The following is a 21,466-nucleotide window of genomic DNA, read 5'->3' as shown; positions in this document are numbered from 1 at the left end:
GACATAGCCATAATCCGCCTGGGAACATAACACCATTGGCCTGAAAAACACACCTCATCCCCCACAGCAGCTGCAGCAGGCCCCACCCAAGGAGAGTCTGAGCTCAGACATGCCTAACCCTGCCCCCACCTGATGGTCTTTCTCTTTAAGCTCTGGTAGACAAACAAAAAGGTCATAATTTCTTGGTAGCTCTATGGCCCTGCCCACTGCCTAAGCCTAAGGCAAAGTTGTATCCTTCCTATACAAATGGAACTGATGGGCTCTTGAATGTGCCAACTTCTAGCTGGAGGCCAACCAACACAAAACCAGTATACTAAACAAAAATACAACCAAGGACCCTCAGAGCATACTTCACTCCCTTGCCACCTCCATGAGAGTAGGTGCTAGTATCCCTGACTGAGAGACCTGAAGATGGATCACATCACAGGTCTCATGGCAGACTCTCCCCACCCCAGTAGCTCTGCTGGGTGGCTAGATCCAGAAAAGAAATAGCAATCACTGCAGTTTGGTGCTCAGGAAACCGCATCCCTAGGGGAAAGGGGAAAGCACCACATCAAGCCATCATCCCCATAGGACAAAAGAATCTGAACAACAGCGCTTGAGTTCCAGATCTTCCCTCTGACATAGTTTACCCAAATGAGAAGGAACCAGAAAACCAATTCTTTCAGTTTGACAAAATGAGGTCTTTTAACACCCCCAAAAGATCACACTAGCTCACCAGCAATGGATCCAAACCAAGATGATGTGTCTGAATTGCCAGAAGAAGATTTCAGAAGGTCAACTATTAAGCCAATCAAGGAGGTATGGGAGAAAGGTGAAGTCCAACTTAAACACATCAAATAAATAAATAAGTATCATGTAGAATATAAATGAAAAATTCTCCAGTGAAATAACATAAATAAAAAGCATTCACAGGCTAGGCGTGGTGGCTCATGCCTATAATCTCAGCACTTTGGGAGGCCAAAGTGGGAGGATCACCTGAGATCAGGAGTTTAAGACCAGCCTGGCCAACATGGCAAAACCCTTTCTGAATGATCATTGAGTCACAATGAAATCAAGATTGAGGCTGGGCGCAGTGGCTCAAGCCTGTAATCCCAGCACTTTGGGAGGCCGAGACGGGCGGATCATGAGGTCAGGAGATTGAGACCATCCTGGCTAACACGGTGAAACCCCGTCTCTACTAAAAAATACAAAAAACTAGCCAGGCGAGGTGGCGGGCGCCTGTAGTCCCAGCTACTCAGGAGGCTGAGGCAGGAGAGTGGGGTGAACCCGGGAGGCGGAGCTTGCAGTGAGCTGAGATCCGGCCACTACACTCCAGCCTGGGTGACAGAGCGAGACTCCGTCTCAAAAAAAAAAAAAAAAAAAAAAAAAGAAATAAAGATTGAAAGAAAAAGTTATTTGAACTGAACAATCATGATAATATAACCTCTCCAAACCTCTAGGAAACAGAAAAGTGGTTCTAAGAGGAAAGTTCATGGCATTGAATGCCTACATCAAAAAGTCTGAAAGAGCACAAATAGACAATCTAGGGTTACACCACAAGGAACTAGAGAAAAAACAACAAACAAACCCAGCAGAAGAAAAGAAAGACCAGAACTAAATGAAATTGAAACAAATAAAAAATACAAAGATAAATAAAACACACAACTGGTTCTTTGAAAAAAATAAACCAAATGCATAGACCATTAGCAAAATTAACCAAGAAAAGAAAGGAAAAGATTCAAATAAGCCCAGTGAGAAATGAAATGGGAGATATTACAACCAATATCTCAGAAATACAAAAGATCATTCAAGGCTACTAGGAGCACCTTTACATAAACTAGAAAACCTAGAGGTGATGGATAATTCCTAGAAATATACAACCTAGATTAAACCAGGAAAAAACAGAAACTCTGAACAGACCAATAATAAGAAGTAAGATTGAAACAATAACTAAAAAGTTACCAACAAAAAAAGTCTTGGTCCAGATGAAATCACAGCTGAATTCTATGTGACATTCAAAGAAGAATTGGTACCAATGCTACTAAAACTATTCCAAAAGATAGAGAAAAAGGGAATCCCCTGTAAATCATTCTGTGAAGCCAGTATCATCCTAATACCAAAACCAGGAAAGGACATAACAAAAAAGAAAACTACAGCCCTGTATCCATGATGAACATAGATGCAAAAATTCTCAACACCATACTAGTTAACAGAATCCAACAGCATGTCAAAAAGATAATACACCATGCTCAAGTTAGTTTTATACCAGGGATTCAGGGATTGTTTAACATTCACAAGTCAATACATGTGATACAGCTCATAAAATAGTTTTTTAAAAAATCACATGATCATCTCAATAAATGCAGTAAAACCCTTTGACAAAGTCCAGCATCCCTTTATAATTAAAACCCTCAGTAAAATCAGCATAGAAGGGGCATACCTTAAGGTAATGAAAGCCATCTATGACAAACCCACAGCCAACATAAAATTGAACAGAGAAAAGTTGAAAGCATTCTCCCTGACAATGGGAAGAAGACAATGATGCCTACTTTCACAACTTCTATTCAACATAGTATTGGAAGTCCTGGCCAGAGCAATCAGACAAGAGAAAGAAATAAAGGGCATCCAAATTAGTAATAAGAAAGTCAAACTGTCACTGTTTGCTGATGACATGATTGTATACCTAGAAAACCCTAAAGACTCATCCAGAAAGCTCCTAGAACTGGTAAATGAATTCAGCAAAGTTTCAGGTTACAAAATTAATGTACACAAATCAGAATTAGAATCATCATGGTGGACATGAGGCAGGAGAAGGTTGCGGCTCCAGACAGAGCAGCATGCAGAGGCTCGCATTGTGAATTTTAGTTCCAGATGAACTGCAAGAACAAACCAGCAATCCTGAGAGAACCCACAGACCGTCTGAAGAAAACTAACTGCTCATGTAGGACCCGGGAGACACCCCAAGTATTGTGAGTGGCCCAACTGCAGAAGTGTGAAAGGGAGACCCTCCTCTCCCAAATTTACCCACTGGAGAAGCTGAAGGTCTATTTGCAGGAGAAGTTTCCAACTTTACCTGGTGCTGAGGCAATTTAGAGGGCCGAGCGAAATACAGGGATAGAAGAAGCAGCAGAAAGTCCCTGTGAACTTGCTGGGTCCCCTAGCAGACCATTCCTGCCTGGTGCCACAGGGATACATTTGGAGGTTGGCCAGAGGAGCAGGGGATGAAACTCCACAGGGAGGAGGAAATCTTTAGCTGAACTCTGTAACAATTTGAACGTTGTGAGATGCCTCCTGGCCAGAACTGGGGGGAGGGCACAAATCTGGTGTGCAGACTCCATAGGCAGGGGAAGAACCAAGCCCTTTTCTTTTGCAGCTTGGAAGCAGGTAGCCTGGGGCAAATTTTCAAGCCCATCTGGTCCTCCACCTGGAAACAGACTCAGGGCTGTCGGGGAGAAGCATAGTGGGAGTGAGACCAGCTCTTCGGTTTGCATGGGAGCTGGGTGAGACCTGTGACGGCTGGCTTTCCCCCACTTCCCTGACAATCTGCATGACTTGGTAGAGGCAGCCATAAACCTCCTAGGTACACAACTCCGGTGACATGGGAATCTCACCCCCATCCCCCACAGCAGCTGCAGCAACACCCACCCAAGGAGAGTCTGAGCTCAGACATGCCTAGCCCCACCCTCATTTGATGTCCCTTTCCTATTTACCCTGGTAGCAGAAGACAAAGGGCATATAATCTTGGGAATTTTAGGGCCCCACCCATGGCCAGTCCCTCTCCATACTACCACAGCTGATGCTTTCTGGAAAGTGCTACCTCCTGGCAGGAGGCCAACCAGACAAAAATGAAGCACTAAACCACCAAAGCTAAGAATCCTCACAGACTCCATTGCACCCCCCGCCACCTCCACTGGAACAGGCACTGGTATCCATATTGAGAGACCCATAGATGGTTCACATCACAGGACTCTGTGCAGACACCCCCCAGTATCAGCCCGGATTCAAATAGACTTGCTGGGTGGCTAGACCCAGAATAGAGATAACAGTCACTGCAGTTAAGCTCACAGGAAGCCACATCCATAGGAAAAGGGGGATAGTACTACATCAAGGGAACATCCTGGGGGAAAAAAGATATCTGAGAAAACAGCCTTCAGTTCTAGACCTTCCCTCTGACAGAGCCTACCCAGATGAGAATAAAACCAGCCCTGCCTGGTAATATCACAAAAACAAGGCTCTTCAACACCCCCCCAAAAACTCACACTAGTTCACCAGCAATGGATCCAAACCAATAAGAAATTTCTGATTTACCTGAGAAAGAATTCATGAGGTTAGTTATTAAACTAATCAGGGAGGGACCAGAGAAAGGCGAAGCCCAATGCAAGGAAATCCAAAAAATGATACAAAAAGTGAAGGGAGAAATGTTCAAGGAAATAGACAGCTTAAAGAAAAAAACAATCAAAATTCCAGGAAACTTTGGACACACTTTTAGAAATGTGAAATTGCCCTGGAAAGTCTCAGAATGTAATTGAACAAGTAGAAGAAAGAAATTCAGAGCTCAAAGACAAGGCCTTTTAATTAATCCAATCCTACAAAGACAAAGAAAAACGAATAAGAAAATGTGAACAAAGCCTCCAGGAAGTCTGGCATTATGTTAAACGATAAAACCTAACAATAATATGTGTTCCTGAGGAAGAAGAGAATTCTAAAAGCTTACAAAACGTATTTGGGTGAATAACTGAGGAAAGCTTCCCTGGCCTTGCTAGAGACCTAGACATCCAAATACAAGAAGCACAAAAACACCTGGAAATTTTATCACAAAAAGATCAGAGCAGAACTAAATGAAATTGAAACAAAAAAAAATACAAAAGATAAATAAAACAAAAAGCTTGTTCTTTGAAAAGATAAATAGACCATTAGCAAGCTGAACCAAGAAAAGAAGAGAGAAAAATCCAAATAACTTCACTAAGAACTGAAAGAGATATTACAACTGACATACCAAAGATCCTTCAAGGGTACTATGAACACCTTTACTCACATAAACTGAAAAACCTAGAAGAGATGGCTAAATCTCTGGAAAAATACAACCTCCCTAGCTTAAATCAGAAAGAATTAGATACCTTGGACAGACCAATAACAAGCAGCGAGATTGAAATGGTAGCTAGAAAAATTACCACCAAAAAAAAGTCCAGGACCAGACAGATTCACAGTGGAATTCTACTAGACATTCAAAGGACAATTGATACCAATTCTTTTGACACTATTCCACAAGACAGGAAAAGAAGTAACCCTCCCTAATTCATTCTATGAAACCAGCATTAATACCAAAACCAGGAAAAGACATAACCAAAAAAGAAAACTACAGCCCAATATCCATGATGAACATAGATGCAAAAATTCTCAACACAATACTTTTTGACAGAATCCAACAGCTTGTCAAAAAGATAATACACCATGATCAAGTTAGTTTTATACCAGCGATGCAGGGATTGTTTAACATCCACAAATCAATAAATGTGATACACCTCATAAAAGATATTTTTTAAAAAAATCACATAATCATCTCAATAGATGCAGAAAAAGCATTTGACAAAATCCAGCAATGTTTATGATTAAAATTCTCAGCAGAATCAGCATACAAGGGACATACCTTAATGTAATACAACCATCTATGACAAACCCACAGCCAACACAATAGTGAATGGGGAAAAGTTGAAAACATTCCCTCTGAGAACTGGAACAAGACAAGGATGCCCACTCTCACCACTCCTCTTCAACATAGAACTGGAAGTCATAACCAGAGCAATCAGAAAAGAGAAAGGAATAAAGGGTATCCAAATCAGTAAAAAGGAAGTCAAACTCTCACCATTTGCTGATGATATGATCATTCACCTTGAAAACCCTAAAGACTTCTCAAGAAAGCTCCTAGAACTGATAAAAGAATTCAGTAAAGTTTCTGGATATAAGATTAATGTACACAAACCAGTAGCTCTTCTATACACCAACAGCAACTAAGCAGAGAATCAAATCTAGAACTCAACCCCTATTACAATAGCTGCAAAAAATAAAAATACTTAGGAATATACATAATCAAGGGGTCAAAAGACCTCTACAAGGAAAACTACAAAACACTGCTGAAAGAAACCATAGATGACACCAGGAAATGGAAACACATCCCATGCTCATGGAAGTGTAGAATCAATATTGTGAAAATGTCCATACTGCCAAAAGCAATCTACAAATTCAATGCAGTCTCCATCAAAATAGCATCGTTATTCTTCACAGAATTAGAAAAAAAAATTCTAAAATTCATATGGAACCAAAAAAAGAGCCCTGATAGCCAAAGCAAGACTAAGCACAAGAACAAATCTGGAGGCATCACACAGCCTGATTTCAAACCAGTCTATAAAGCCATAGTCACCAAAACATCATGGTACTGGTATAAAAATAGGCACATAGACCAGTGGAACAGAATAGAGAACCCAGAAATAAACCCAAATACAGTCAACTGATCTTTGACAAAGCAAACAAAAACATAAAGTGGGAAAAGAACTTTTTTCAGCAAATCATGCTGGGATTATAGGCTAGCCACATATAGGAGAATGAAACTGGATTCTCATCTCCCATCTTATACAAAATCAACTTGAGATGGATAAGGTCTTAAACCTAAGACCTGAAACTATAAAAATTCTAAAAGATAACATTGGAAAAACCCTTCTAGACATGGCCGGGCGCGGTGGCTCAAGCCTGTAATCCCAGCACTTGGGAGGCCGAGACGGGCGGATCACGAGGTCAGGAGATCGAGACCATCCTGGCTAATACGGTGAAACCCCGTCTCTACTTAAAATACAAAAAACTAGCCGGGCGACGAGGCGGGCGCCTGTAGTCCCAGCTACTCGGGAGGCTGAGGCAGGAGAATGGCATAAACCCGGGAGGCGGAGCTTGCAGTGAGCTGAGATCCGGCCACTGCACTCCAGCCTGGGTGGCAGAGCAAGACTCCGTCTCAAAAAAAAAAAACAAAAAAAACAAAACAAAAAAAAACCCTTCTAGACATTGGTTTAGGCAAGGATGTCATGACCAACAGCCCAAAAGCACATGCGATAAAAACAAAGCTAAATAGCTGGGACCTAATTAAACTAAAAAGCTTCTTCACGACAAAAGGAACAGTCAGCAGAGTAAACAGATAACCCACAGTGTGGCAGAAAATCTTCACAATCTGTACATCTGATAAAGGACTAATATCCAGAATCTACAATGAACTCAAACAAATCAGTAAGAAACAAACAATCCCATCAAAAAGTGGGCTAAGGAAATGAACAATTATCAAAAGAAGATATACATATGGCCAGCAAATACATGAAAAAATGCTCAACATTACTAATGACCAGGGAAATGCAAGTCAAAACTACAATGCAATACCACCTTAGTCCTGCAAGAATGATCATAATCAAAAAATTAAAAAAAAGTAGATGCTAGTGAATGTGAACAGAGAACACTTCTACACTGCTGGTGGGAATACAAATAAATACAGCCACTATGAAAAAGAGTGTGAAGATTCCTTAAAGAACTAAAAGTAGAACTACCATTTGACCCAGCAATCCCACTACTGGGTATCTACTCAGAGGAAATGAAGTTATTAATCATGAAAGATACTTGCACATGTATGTTTATAGCAGCACAATTCACAATTGCAGAACTGTGGAACTAACCCAGATGCCCATCAGTCAACAAATGGATAAAGAAACTATGGTACATATGCACAATGGAAGACTATGCAGCCATAAAAAGGAATGATTTAACAGCATTTGCAGCAACCTGGATGAGATTGGAGACTATTATTCTAAGTAAAGTAACTCAGGAAAGGAAAACCAAACATTGTATGTCCTCACTGATATTTGGGAGCTAAACTGTGAGGACACAAAGGCATAAGAATGATACGATGGACTCTGGGGACTGGGCAAGGGAAGAATGGGAGGTAGCCAGGGATAAAAGATTACAAATATGGTGCAGTGCATACTGCTTGGGTGATGGGTGCAACAGAATCTCACAAATCACCACTAAGGAACTCACTCATGTAACCAAAGACCACCTGTACTCCAATAATTTATGGAAAAAAATTAATGTACAAAAACAGTGCTGTACAGTGTGACCAAGCTGAGAATCAAATCAAGAACTCAACTCTTTTTACAATAGCTGCAACAACAACAACAAAAACTTAGGAATGCAGTTAACCAAGGAGGTGAAGGACCTCTACAATAAAAACTACAAAACACTACTGAAAGGAACGTAGATGACACAAACAAATGGAAACACATCCATGCTCATGATGGGTAGAATCAATGTTGTGATAATGACCATACTGCCAAAAGCAGTCTACAAATTCAATGCATTTCCCTTTACAATGCTGCCACCATTTTTCACAGAATTAGAAAAAAAAGTTCTAAAATTCATATGAAACCAAAAAAGAGCCTGCCTAGCCAAAGCAAGACCAAGCAAAATGAACAAATCTAGAGGCATTACATTACCCGACTTCAAACGATACTTTAAGGCCATACTCTCCAAAACAAAATCATACTGGTACAAAACTAGGCATATAGATGAATGGAACAGAATAGAGAACCCAGAAATAAAGGCAAATACTTACAGTCAACTGATCTTTGACAAAGCAAAGGAAAACATAAAGTGGGGAAAGGACACCATATTCAACAAATGGTACTGGGATAATTGGCAAGCCACATATCGAAGAATGAAACTGGATCCTCATCTGTAACCCTATACAAAAATCAAGTCAAGATGGATCAAATCAAATACTTAAATCTAAAGCCTGAAACCATAAAATTTCTAGATGGTACATTGCAAAAACCCTTCTAGATATTAGCTTAGGCAAAGACTTCATGACCTAGAACCCAAAAGCAAATGCAACAAAAACAGACCTAAATAGATGGGACTTAACTAAAAAGCTTCTGCACAGCAGAAGAAATAATCAACAGAGTAAAAAGATATCCTACAGAGAGGGGGAAAATCTTTACAATCTCCATCTGACAAATGACAGAATCTACAAGGAACTCAAACAAATCAGCAAGAACAAAACAAACAATTCCATTAAGAAGTAGGCTAAGGAATGAATAGAAAACTCTCAAAAGAAGATATACATATGGCCAAAAAACATATTTAAAAAATGTTCAACATCACTAATGATCAGGGAAATGCAAATCAAAACCACAATGCAATACTACCTCATTCCTGCAAGAATAGCCATAATCAAAAAATCAAAACATAATAAATGTTGGCATGGATGTGGTAAAATGGGAACACGTTTACACTGTTGGTGGGAATCTAAACTAGTATAACCACTATGGAAAACAGTGTGGAGATTCCTTAAAGAACTAAAAGTAGATCTACTATTTGAAACAGCAATCCCACTATTGGGTCTCTATCCAGAGGAAAAGAAGTAATTATACAAAAAAAGATATCTGCACACAAATGTTTATAGCAGGAGAATTTGTAATTGCAAAAATATGGAACTGGCCAGATGCCTGTTGATTATCCATCAATGAGTGGATAAAGAAACTGTAATATATGGAATACTACTCAGCTGTAAAAAGGAATTAAAAAATGGCATTCACAGCAACATGGATGGAATTGGAGACCATTATTCTAAGTGAAGTAACTCAGAAATGGAAAACCAAACATTATATGCTCTCATAAGTAGGGGAGGATGTAAAGGCATAAGAATGATACAATGAACTTTGGGGACTCAGGGTAAAGGGTGGGAGTGGGGAGAGGGATAAAGTCTAAACATTTGGTGATGGATGCACCAAAATCTCAGAAATAACCACTAAAGAAATTATTCATGCAACTAAATACCACCTGTTCATTAAACACCAATAGAAATTTCAAAAATAGCATTAACAATATAAAATAAGTTTACTGTTTTAAAATCAAATGAAATTAATCTGTAAAGAGACGATGACTTACCATCACAAAATATACAGAAATAGTTATTTTACAGAAGTTAATAATTCTGTATTTTATTAATATACAGAAATACTTATTACAATGACTCTATTGCAATAAGTATTTTGTTTCCAAAGGTAGTTTCACTGAAAGGGAGACATTCACTTGTATGAATATTGTGTATCTTGCTTAAAATAAGTGTTATGACTGTGTAGTTATACCATTTACATTCCCTTTCAAGACAGAAAAACTGTATACATACACAAAATAGTTAAATAATATTAACCTAAGACCAAATGACAAATTTACAGGAAGGTGAGCAAAATTTTGGAAACAGACATAATTGTGGAATGGCATCCTCAAGGAAAATTTATAGAATAGGTAGAATTTGTATCTTGCAGGCATACAAATTTAGGAGAAAAAAATCACAATCAAAACCATTGAAGTAAAGGAGACAGCTTTTGCAGTTAGAGCAGACACTTTGGATGGAAATACAATTTGGAAGTGAAACTCAGAACAGAATTAAGGACCACATTGTCTGATGTCCCTTAATGCCAAGGTAGAAGTTTTGAGACTTTATCTTTTAGGCAGAGGAAAAATTAAATTGAGGAGAGTTGGAATATCATGAAGAAAGCAACTTGGAAGAAATTGGTCAAACAATGACATAAAGGATAGAATTTAGGCAGAAGAGTCTAAAGAAAAGATGAATTTTTTTTTTCTGATAAACATACCACTGACACATAATTGATAATTAAAGCTAATAGTTTCTTATAGGGAATATCTGATCTGTAGCACTTTAAAAATTTATTCTCAATGACTGGCTCTCTAGCACTCAGTGTATAACTGGAATGCCTCTTCTAAAATCAGTTATTAAGCGACGCAACTTATTTTTTTAAGATTATACAAGCCATAAATATGGTCAGTCACTGCCTCAGATAATACATATTTGATTTTAATACAGTATAACACTATAATGTACTATAGTCAAATGTATGTGACACTGAAAAAACCGTAGTAGTTCTCTCTACAGTTAGCATAAGCAATAACCAATCACCTCTTAATAGTGCTAATTTTTGTGGCAAATTATACATAGTAAGGATTTTTTTTACTTTAACTATTTTAAGTGTACAGTTTAGTGACATATTCACACTGTTTTGCAAATATCACTACCAACCATCTCTACGACATTTTTCATGTGCTCAGATTGAAACTCTATATTTATTAAACAATAACTCTATATTTTTACCTCTCCACAGCCACTGGTAACCACTATTCTACTTTTTGTTTCTATGAATTTGACTATTCTAGTTACCTCATAAAAGTGGAATCATAAATAGTTATTATTTTATGATTATCATATCTCATTTAGCATAATTCTTCAAGTTTTATCTATGTAATAACATGTCAGAATTTCATTTCCTTTTTAAGGCTGAATATTATTATTATAGTAGTTCTTTACATATTCTGGAAATTAGTTACTCATCATATGTATGATTTCCAGATAGTCTCTCCTGTTTCATGGATTTCCTGGTCACTGTGTTGATAATGTCTTTTGATGCACAAGTATTTTTAATTTTGATGAATTTCAATTTATATTTTTTTTCTTGTTGACTATTCTTTTGCTGTTTTATCCAAGAAGTAATTGTCAAATACAAGTTAATCAAGCTTTTTGTTTATATTTTATACCTAGAATTTTATAACTGTACCTCTTACCTTCAGGCCTTTGACTCATTAATTTATTTGTTCTTTATTGAGTAAAGGTTCAACTTTATTCTTTTGCATGTGGATATCCAGTTTTCCTATTAACATGTGTTGAAAAGACTCTCCTTTCCCCATTCAGTGGCCTCAGCACCATTGTCAAAATTTTTTTCACCATATATGTAAGAGTTTATTTCTGGGCTCTGTACTTGTTCCATTGTTCTTTATGTCTGTCTTTATGCCCGTACCTCACTGTGTTGATTAGTGTAGCTGGTATAGTAAGCTTCTTAATCAGGGAGGCAGTAAAACTCCAACTTTGTTCATTTTCTAGATTGTTTTTGCTACTTTGGGTCTCTTGAGATTCTATATGGAGTTAGGATGAATTTTTCTATTTCTGCCAAAAATGTCATTGGAGTTTTTATAGAAATTGCATTGAATCTGTAGATCACATTGTGTATTGATTGATTTATTATTTTTTTAATGACAGAGTCTCCCTCTGTCACTGAGGCTGGAATGCAGTGGTGCCATCATGATTCACTGCATGTTCCCCAAGTTCATGTAATCCTCCTAACTCAGCCTCCTTAGTAGGTGAGACTACAGGCATGTGCCACCACACCCGGCAAAATTTTTTGTAATTTTGTAGGCACAAGGGTTTGCCATGTTGCCCCGGCTTATCTCAAATGCCTGGGCTCAAGCAATCTGACTGCCTCAGCCTCCCAAAGTGCTAGGATTACAGGTGTGAGCCACCACACCCAACCGAGTGTATTGATATCTTAAGAATATTAAGGTTTCCGTTCCATAAGCAAAAGCTATCTTTCCGTTTATTGATGTCTTTCTTAATTTCTTCCTTTCCAATTTGCATGACTTTTGTTTCTCTTTTTAGCCTAATTGCTCTGGTTTAAAATTTCTAATTGTTGAATAAAGTGGTAGAAGTGGGCACCTTTCCTTGTTCTTGTTCTTACAGGAAATACTTACATTAAGTGTGATAGTAGCTCTTGGTTTTTCATATACTACCTTCATTAGGGTGAGGTAGTTTTCTTTTATTCTTAGTTTGGTGAGGATTTTTTAAAGTTTTGGGCTATACAATTAAGTCTTCAATCCATTGTATTAGTCTGTATTCATGCTGCTGATAAAGACATACCTGAGACAGGGAAGAGAAAGATGTTTAATGGACTCACAGTTCCATGTGGCTGGGGAGGCTTCACAATCATAGTGGAAACCAAAAGACACTTCTTACATGGTGGCAGCAAGAGAGAAACAGAGAGCCAAGCAAAATAGATTTCCCCTTATAAAACCATCAGATCGCATGAGACGTATTCACTACCAAGAGAACAGTATGGGAGAAAATGCACTGCACATTTGTTCACAGATGTGTTAACTCTAAGCTGGGTTTTCACTTTTTTAGACTATTTATCTTCCTGTCTGTAATTTTTCAAGACAGATTATTGCACATTCACCTGTTACAACTACAGACTGTCACTTTTCATATGAATTATAGCACGTTGGAAATTAACAAAATGGCTTTTGCAAATAATATCTTAGGTGAGGCAGGCAGGGCAGGCCCCCATGATTCAATTATCTCCCACTGGATTCCTCCCACAACATGTAGGAATCATAGAAGCTACAATTCAAGATGAGATTTGGGTGGGGACACAGCCAAACCATATCATTCTACTCCTGACCACTCCCAAATCTCATCTCCTCACATTTTAAAACCAGTCATGCCTTCCCAACAGTCTCCCAAATTCTTAACTCATTTCAACATTAACTCAAAAGTCCACAGTTCAAAATCTCATCCAAGACAAGGCAAGTCCCTTCCGCCTGTGAGCCTGTAAAATCAAAAGCAAGTTAGTTATTTTCTAGATACAATGGTGGTACAGGCATTGAGTAAATACATCCATTATAAATGGGAAAAAATGACCAAAGCAAAGGGGCTACAGGCCCCATGCAAGTCCAAAATTCAGCAGGGCAGTCAAATCTTAAAGCTCTGTAATGATCACTTTTGACACCATGTTTCTCATCCATGTCACACTGATGCAAGAGGTGAGTTCCATGATCTTGGGCAGCTCTGGACCTGTGGCTTTGCAGGGTACAGCCTCCCTCCCAGGTGCTTTCACAGACTGGCACTGAGTGTCTGAGGCTTTTCCAGGCACACAGTGTCAGTGGATTTACCATTCTAGGACCTGAAGGACAGTGGCCCTCTTCTCACAGCTCCACTAGGTGATGCTCCAGAAGGGAATCTGTGTGGGGGCTCTGATCCCACATTTCCCTTCTGCACTGCCCTAGCAGAGGTTCTCCTTGAGGGCCCTATGCCTGCAACAAACTTCTGCCTGGGCATCCAGTCATTTCCACACATTCTCTGAAATCTAGGCAGAGGTTTCCAAACCCCAATTATTGACTTATGTGCACTCACAGGCTCAACACCACATGGAAGCTGCCAAGGCTTGGGGCTTGCACCCTCCAAAGCCACAGCCAGAGTTCTACATTTGCTCCTTTTAGCCACAGCTGGAGCAGCTGTAAATGCAGGGCACCAAGTCCCTAGGCTGCACACAGCATGGGGAAAACATATTCCCCCCTAGGCCTCCAGGCCTGTGATGGGATGGGCTGCCATGAAGATCCCTGACATGTCCTAGAGACATTTTCCCTATTGTCTTGGCAGTTAACATTGAGCTCCTCATTACTTAAGCAAATTTCTGCAGGGGGCTTGAATTTCTCAGAAAAAGGGATTTTCTTTTCTATCACATTGTCAGGCTGAAAATTATCTGAACTTTTATGCTCTGCTTCCCTTATAAAATTGAATGTCTTTAACAGCACCTCTTGAATGCTTTGTTGCTTAGAAATTTATTCTACCAGATACCCTAAATAGTCTCTCTCAAGTTAAAATTCCACAAATTTCTAGGGCAGGGGCAAAATGCTGCCAGTCTCTTTGCTAGAACATAACAAGAGTCACCTTTGCTCCAATTCCCTACAAATTCCTCATTTCCATCTGAGACCACCTCAGCCTAGACTTTATTGTCCACATTGCTATCAGCATTTTGGGCAAAGCCATTCAACAAGTCTCAAGACTCTAGGAAGTTCCAAACTTTTCCACATTTTCCTGTCTTCTTCTGAGTCCTCCAAACTGTTCCAACCTCTGCCTGTTACCCAGTTCCAAAGTCACTTCCACATTTTCAGATATCTTCAGCAGTACCCTACTCTACTGGTACCAATTTACTGTATTAGTCCAGTTTTACACTGCTGATAAAGACATACCCAAGACTGGGAAGAAAAAGAGGTTTAACGGACTCATAGTTCCACGTGGCTGGTGAGGCCATGTCAGGAGCTGAAAGGCACTTCTTACATGATGGTGGCAAGAGAGAATCAGAGAGCCAAGCAAAATGAGTTTCCCCCCTTATAAAACCATCAGATCTTCAGAGACTTACTCACTATCATGAGAACAGTATGGGAAAAACTGCCCCCATGATTCAATTATCTCCTACTGGGTCTTTCCCACAACACATGGGAATCATGGGAGCTACAATTCAAGATGAGATTTGGGTGTGGACATAGCCAAACCATGTCATCCTTTTTCAGTTAATTTTTGTATAGGGTGTAAGGAAGGGTCCAGTTTCAACTTTCTGCATATGGCCAGCCAGTTCTTCCAGCACCATTTATCAAATAGGGTATCTTTTCTCCATTGCTTGTTTTTGTCAGCTTTGTCAACACTTCTCAAAAGAATACGTACAAGAGACCAACAAACATGAAAAAAAGTTCAACATCACTTATCATTAAATGCAAATCAAAACCACAATGAGATACCATCACATGCCCATCATAATGGCAATTATTAGAAAGTCAAGAAACAATAGATGCTGGTGAGGTTCTGAAGAAATAGGAATGCTTTTACACTGTTGGTGGGAATGTAAATTAGTTCAGCCATTGTGGAAGACAGTGTGACTATTCCTCAAACATTTAGAACCAGAAATATCATTTGACCCAGCCATCTCATTACTGGGTATATACCCAAAGACATGTAAGTCATTTTATTATAAAGATACTCACATGCATATGTTCATTGCAGCACTACTCATAATAGCAAAGACATATAATTAACCCAAATGCCCACCAACGATAGATTGGATAAAGAAAATGTGGTACATATACACCATGGGATAGTATGCAGCTATAAAAAGGAATGAAATCATATCCTTCGTATGGCCGTGTATAAAGCCGGAAGCCATTATCTTCAGCAAACTAATGCAGGAGCAGAAAATTAAACACCTCATGTTCTCACTTATAAGTGGGAGCTGAACAATGAGAACACATGGACACAGGATGGGGAACAACAAACACTGGGGCTTGTCAGGGGAGTGTGGGGGTCAGGGAGTCCATAAGGAAGAATAGCTAATGCATGCTGGGTGTAATACCTAGGTGATGGATTGATAGGTGCAGTAAACCACCGTGGTACACCTTTACCTATGTAACAGACTTGCACATTCTGCACATGTACCTTGGAAATTAATAAAATAAAATAAAATAAAATTTAAAAAAATAGATAGTATAAGTACAATTTTGCTACATGGACCTATTGCAAAGTGGAGAAGTCTGGGCTTTTTGTGTAGCCATTATCTGAATAGTATATATTCAGCCAATTAAGTAATTTTTCATTTCTCACTACCCTCCACCTGCCTCCCTGTTCTGTCTCCAATGTCTACTCCTCCACTTCCTATATCATGTGTATGCATTATTTAGCTCCCACTTATAACTGAGAACATGTGACATTTGACTTCCTGTTTCTGAGTTGTTTTGTTTAAGACATGATTGTTTAAAACACGATTTTTTTATGGCTGAGTAGTATTCCATGGTGTATGTATATATGTGTGTATGTGGGTGTGTGTGTGTGTTTGTGTGTATAATATTTTAATCCAATCATCCATTGATGGACATTTAGGTTGATTTCATATATTTGCTATTGTGAATAGTGCTGCACAAAACCTATGAGTGCAGGTATCTTTTGGTATAATGATGTATCTTCCTTCAGGTAGAAACGCAGTAGTGGGATTGCTGCACCAAATGGTAGATCTATTTTTAGCTCTTTGAGAAAGCTGCATACTGATTGCCATAAAGATTGTACTTACTTACATTCCTACTAACAGTGTGTAAGTGTTCCCTTTTCTCTGCATCTTTGCCAACATCTGTTATTATTTGACTTTTTATTAATAGCCATTTTTACTGGTGTAAAATGGTGTCTCATGGTGGTTTTAATTCACATTTTTCTCATAATTAGTAATGTTGAACATTTTTGCATATGCTTTTTGGCCATTTATATGTCATTTTAAAAAATTATCTCTTCATATTACTTGACCACTTTTAATGGGGTTATTTGAGTTTTTCTTGTTATGACTGAGATGTTTGAGTTCCTTGTAAATTCCAGATATTAGCCCATTTGCCAGATATATACTTTGCAAATATTTTGTCCCATTCTGAAGATTCTTTGTTCACTCTATTGATTCTTTCCATGGCCATGCAGAAGTTTTTTACTTAAGTCCCATTTGTATATTTTTGCTTTTGTTGCCTGTGCTTCTGAGGTCTTAGTCAGGAATTTTTTGCCAAGGCCATTTTCCTGTGTTTCTTTGTTGATTTTCTGCCTCAATAATTTGCCTAGTGCTGTCAGTGGATGTTGAAGTCCCCCACTATTATTGCATTGCTGCCTAGCTCTTTTCTTTTTTTTTTTTTTTTTTTCTTTCTAAGACTTTAATGTAACCACTATATTTATAATGGGTATTTTCATATATGTATATTGTATCCACATCACACTGTCCATTCCTTTAAAATGCTTTTTCAATGAACATTGTCTTAAAATCACAGTTTTGCCACCATTACTTCAATGGCGTTGTGATTGTGGAATGGCTCATTTCACCTTTCCCCAATTTTTGGGCAATTGTTCACTAATGTAAACAATATTGTGATAAATATCTTAGCGCACATAGTTTTTTTTAATTTAAGATTTTCTTTAGAATGGATTTCCAAAAGCGGAATTGCTGGGTTCCTGGTAATAAACACTCAAAAAAGAACATTTTAAGAAATCAGTGCTACATTGTCTGGAAGTGTGTCTAAACTGGGAACTTGTTTTTCTGAGCACAGAAATCTTTTCTTCCAGGACGATGTCCTCGGTCATTGGCATTCCCCTACTACAAAGTAGGTTCTGAGATGTGCCCTATAACCATTTATGCCAACAGGACTGGTTCATTGAAATATATGGGCACCAGTTTTAACTGTTTTGGCGCATTGTGTTAGAAAGTAACAGCAGTTGAATCATTGTCGCTTGATTTCTGTCCCTTCATTTTTCATGCCTGTCAGCAAGCAAAAGTGGGACAAATGTTTGGAATTTCTTTTTTCTGGAACATTTTTTCTTAAAGTTTACAATTTCAATGGTTTTCAGTACCACTCATCACCGTTATCAATTTTAGACCATTTTCATCACCTCTAAAAGAACATTAGGCTAGTTAGCAGTCACTTCTAATTATCCACCAACCTATCTGCCACCCCCTCTCTCCCTACACCAGGCAACCACTAATCTGTTTTCGGCCGCTATAGATTTGCCTATTCTGTACATTTCATGTAAATGGGATCACACATTATGTGGCCTTTTGTGACTGGCTTCTTCCACTTAGCATATTGTTGTCAAGGTTCATCCATGTTGTAGCATAAATCAGTACTTCATTATTTTCATGGCTGAATAATATTCCATTCCGAATAATATATCCCTTCTAGGATAGACCACATTTTATTATCCATTCATTGGTTCATGGACATTTGAGTTGTTTCCATTTTTTGGCTATTATGTATAATGCTGCTATAGGCATTTATGTACAAGTTTTTGTGTGAACATATGTTTTCATTTCTCTTGGGTATATACCTAGGAGTAGAATTGCTGGGTGGCATGATAATTTTGTGTTTGACTTTTTGAGAACTGCCAAAGTCTTTTCCAAAGCAGCTGTATACTTTTACATTCACACCAGAGTGTATGAGGGTTCCATCTTCTCCACATTTCTCACAGCACTCGTTCTTGTCTGTCTTGTTATAGCCATCCTAGTGGGTGTGAAGTGATATCTTATTGTGAGTTTGATTTGCATTTCCCTGATGCTAATGTTATTGAACAGCTTTCATTGTTTTTTGGTCATTTGTATATCTTCTTTGAACAAACATCTATTCCATCCTTTGCCCATTGTTTTAGTTTTTGTCTTATATTATTGAGTTGCAAGAGTTCTTTATATATTCTAGATCTAGGTTTGGTCTTTTTCTAATCCTAGCTTTCTGATATGCGTGCTGCAGGTTTGTGTTGCTTCTGTGGTGTGAAATCCAGCATTAGGCATCTTTTAGAAAGGGCTCCTAGAGCTGAAATCGAATTTTTTTGCCTGAGTCTGAGGGTCTGATTTTTTTTTTTTTTTTTTAATTTTTTTTATTATACTTTAAGTTCTAGGGTACATGTGCATGACGTTTATATCATGTATAACTCCCATGCAATCCCTCCCTCCTCCCCCCCCCCCCATGATAGGCCCCAATGTGTGATGTTCCCCTTCCCGAGTCCAAGTGATCTCATTGTTCAGTTCCCACCTATGAGTGAGAACATGCAGTGTTTGGTTTTCTCTTCTTGTGATAGTTTGCTAAGAATGATGGATTCCAGCTGCATCCATGTCCCTACAAAGGACGCAAACTCATCCTTTTTTATGGCTGCATAGTATTCCATGGTGTATATGTGCCACATTTTCTTAATCCAGTCTGTCACAGATGGACATTGGGTTGATTCCAAGTCTTTGCTATTGTGAATAGTGCCGCAATAAACATACGTGTGCATGTGTCTTTGTAGTAGAGTAATTTATAATCCTTTGGGTATATACCCAGTAGTGGGATGGCTGGGTCATATGGTACATCTAGTTCTAGATCCTTGAGGAATCGCCATACTGTTTTCCATAATGTTTGAACTAGTTTACAATCCCACCAACAGTGTAAAAGTGTTCCTATTTCTCCACATCCTCTCCAACACCTGTTGTTTCCTGACTTCTTAATGATTGCCATTCTAACTGGTGTGAGATGGTATCTCATTGTGGTTTTGATTTGCATTTCTCTGATGGCGAGTGATGATGAGCATTTTTTCATGTGTCTGTTGGCTGTATGGATGTCTTCTTTTGAGAAATGTCTGTTCATATCCTTTCCCCACTTTTTGATGGGGTTGTTTGTTTTTTTCTTGTATATTTGTTTGAGTTCTTTGTAGATTCTGGATATTAGCCCTTTGTCAGATGAGTAGGTTGCAAAAATTTTTCTCCATTCTGTAGGTTGCCTGTTCACTCTGATGGTAGTTTCTTTTGCTGTGCAAAAGCTCTTTAGTTTAATTAGATCCCATTGTCAATTTTTGCTTTTGCTGCCGTTGCTTTTGGTGTTTTAGACATGAAGTCCTTGCCCATGCCTATGTCCTGAATGGTACTACCTAGATTTTCTTCTAGGGTTTTTATGGTATTAGGTCTAACATTAAGTCTCTAATCCATCTTGAATTAATTTTCGTATAAGGGGTAAGGAAAGGATCCAGTTTCAGCTTTCTACTTATGGCTAGCCAATTTTCCCAGCACCATTTATTAATAGGGAATCCTTTCCCCATTTCTTGTTTTTCTCAGGTTTGTCAAAGATCAGATGGCTGTAGATGTGTGGTATTATTTCTGAGGACTCTGTTCTGTTCCATTGGTCTATATCTCTGTTGTGGTACCAGTACCATGCTGTTTTGGTTACTGTAGCCTTGTAGTATAGTTTGAAGTCAGGTAGCGTGATGCCTCCAGCTTTGTCCTTTTGACTTAGGATTGTCTTGGCAATGCGGGCTCTTTTTTGGTTCCATATGAACTTTAAAGCAGTTTTTTCCAATTCTGTGAAGAAAGTCATTGGTAGCTTGATGGGGATGGCATTGAATCTATAAATAACCTTGGGCAGTATGGCCATTTTCACGATATTGATTCTTCCTATCCATGAGCATGGTATGTTCTTCCATTTGTTTGTGTCCTCTTTGATTTCACTGAGCAGTGGTTTGTAGTTCTCCTTGAAGAGGTCCTTTACATCCCTTGTAAGCTGGATTCCTAGGTATTTTATTCTCTTTGAAGCAATTGTGAATGGAAGTTCATTCCTGATTTGGCTCTCTGCTTGTCTGTTACTGGTGTATAAGAATGCTTGTGATTTTTGCACATTATTTTGTATCCTGAGACTTTGCTGAAGTTGCTTATCAGCTTAAGGAGATTTTGGGCTGAGACAATGGGTTTTTCTAATATACAATCATGTCATCTGCAAACAGGGACAATTTGACTTCTTCTTTTCCTAACTGGATACCCTTGATTTCTTTCTCTTGCCTGATTGCCCTAGCCAGAACTTCCAACACTATGTTGAATAGGAGTGGTGAGAGAGGGCATCCCTGTCTTGTGCCAGTTTTCAAAGGGAATTTTTCCAGTTTTTGCCCATTCAGTATGATATAGCTGTGGGTTGTCATAAATAGCTCTTATTATTTTGAGGTACGTTCCATCAATACCGAATTTATTGAGCGTTTTTAGCATAAAGGCTGTTGAATTTTGTCAAAAGCCTTTTCTGCATCTATTGAGATAATCATGTGGTTCTTGTCTTTGGTTCTGTTTATATGCTGGATTACGTTTATTGATTTGCGAATGTTGAACCAGCCTTGCATCCCAGGGATGAAGCCCACTTGATCATGGTGGATAAGCTTTTTGATGTGCTGCTGAATCCGGTTTGCCAGTATTTTATTGAGAATTTTTGCATCGATGTTCATCAGGGATATTGGTCTAAAATTCTTTTTTTTGTT

General features: G+C 38.6%; 1 protein-coding gene across 3 annotated transcripts in view; it reads left to right on the top strand.

Annotated features, from left to right (window-relative positions):
- Positions 1-21,466, top strand: part of KLHL4 (kelch like family member 4) — a 183,152-nt gene that overhangs the window by 142,230 nt on the left and 19,456 nt on the right. The window lies entirely within an intron of this gene.

This window comes from Trachypithecus francoisi, unplaced genomic scaffold (genome assembly GCF_009764315.1).
Source record: "Trachypithecus francoisi isolate TF-2019V2 unplaced genomic scaffold, Tfra_2.0 Contig01451, whole genome shotgun sequence".
In the NCBI taxonomy this organism is placed as follows: domain Eukaryota; kingdom Metazoa; phylum Chordata; class Mammalia; order Primates; family Cercopithecidae; genus Trachypithecus; species Trachypithecus francoisi.
This window is presented reverse-complemented; position numbering and strand designations above follow the sequence as displayed.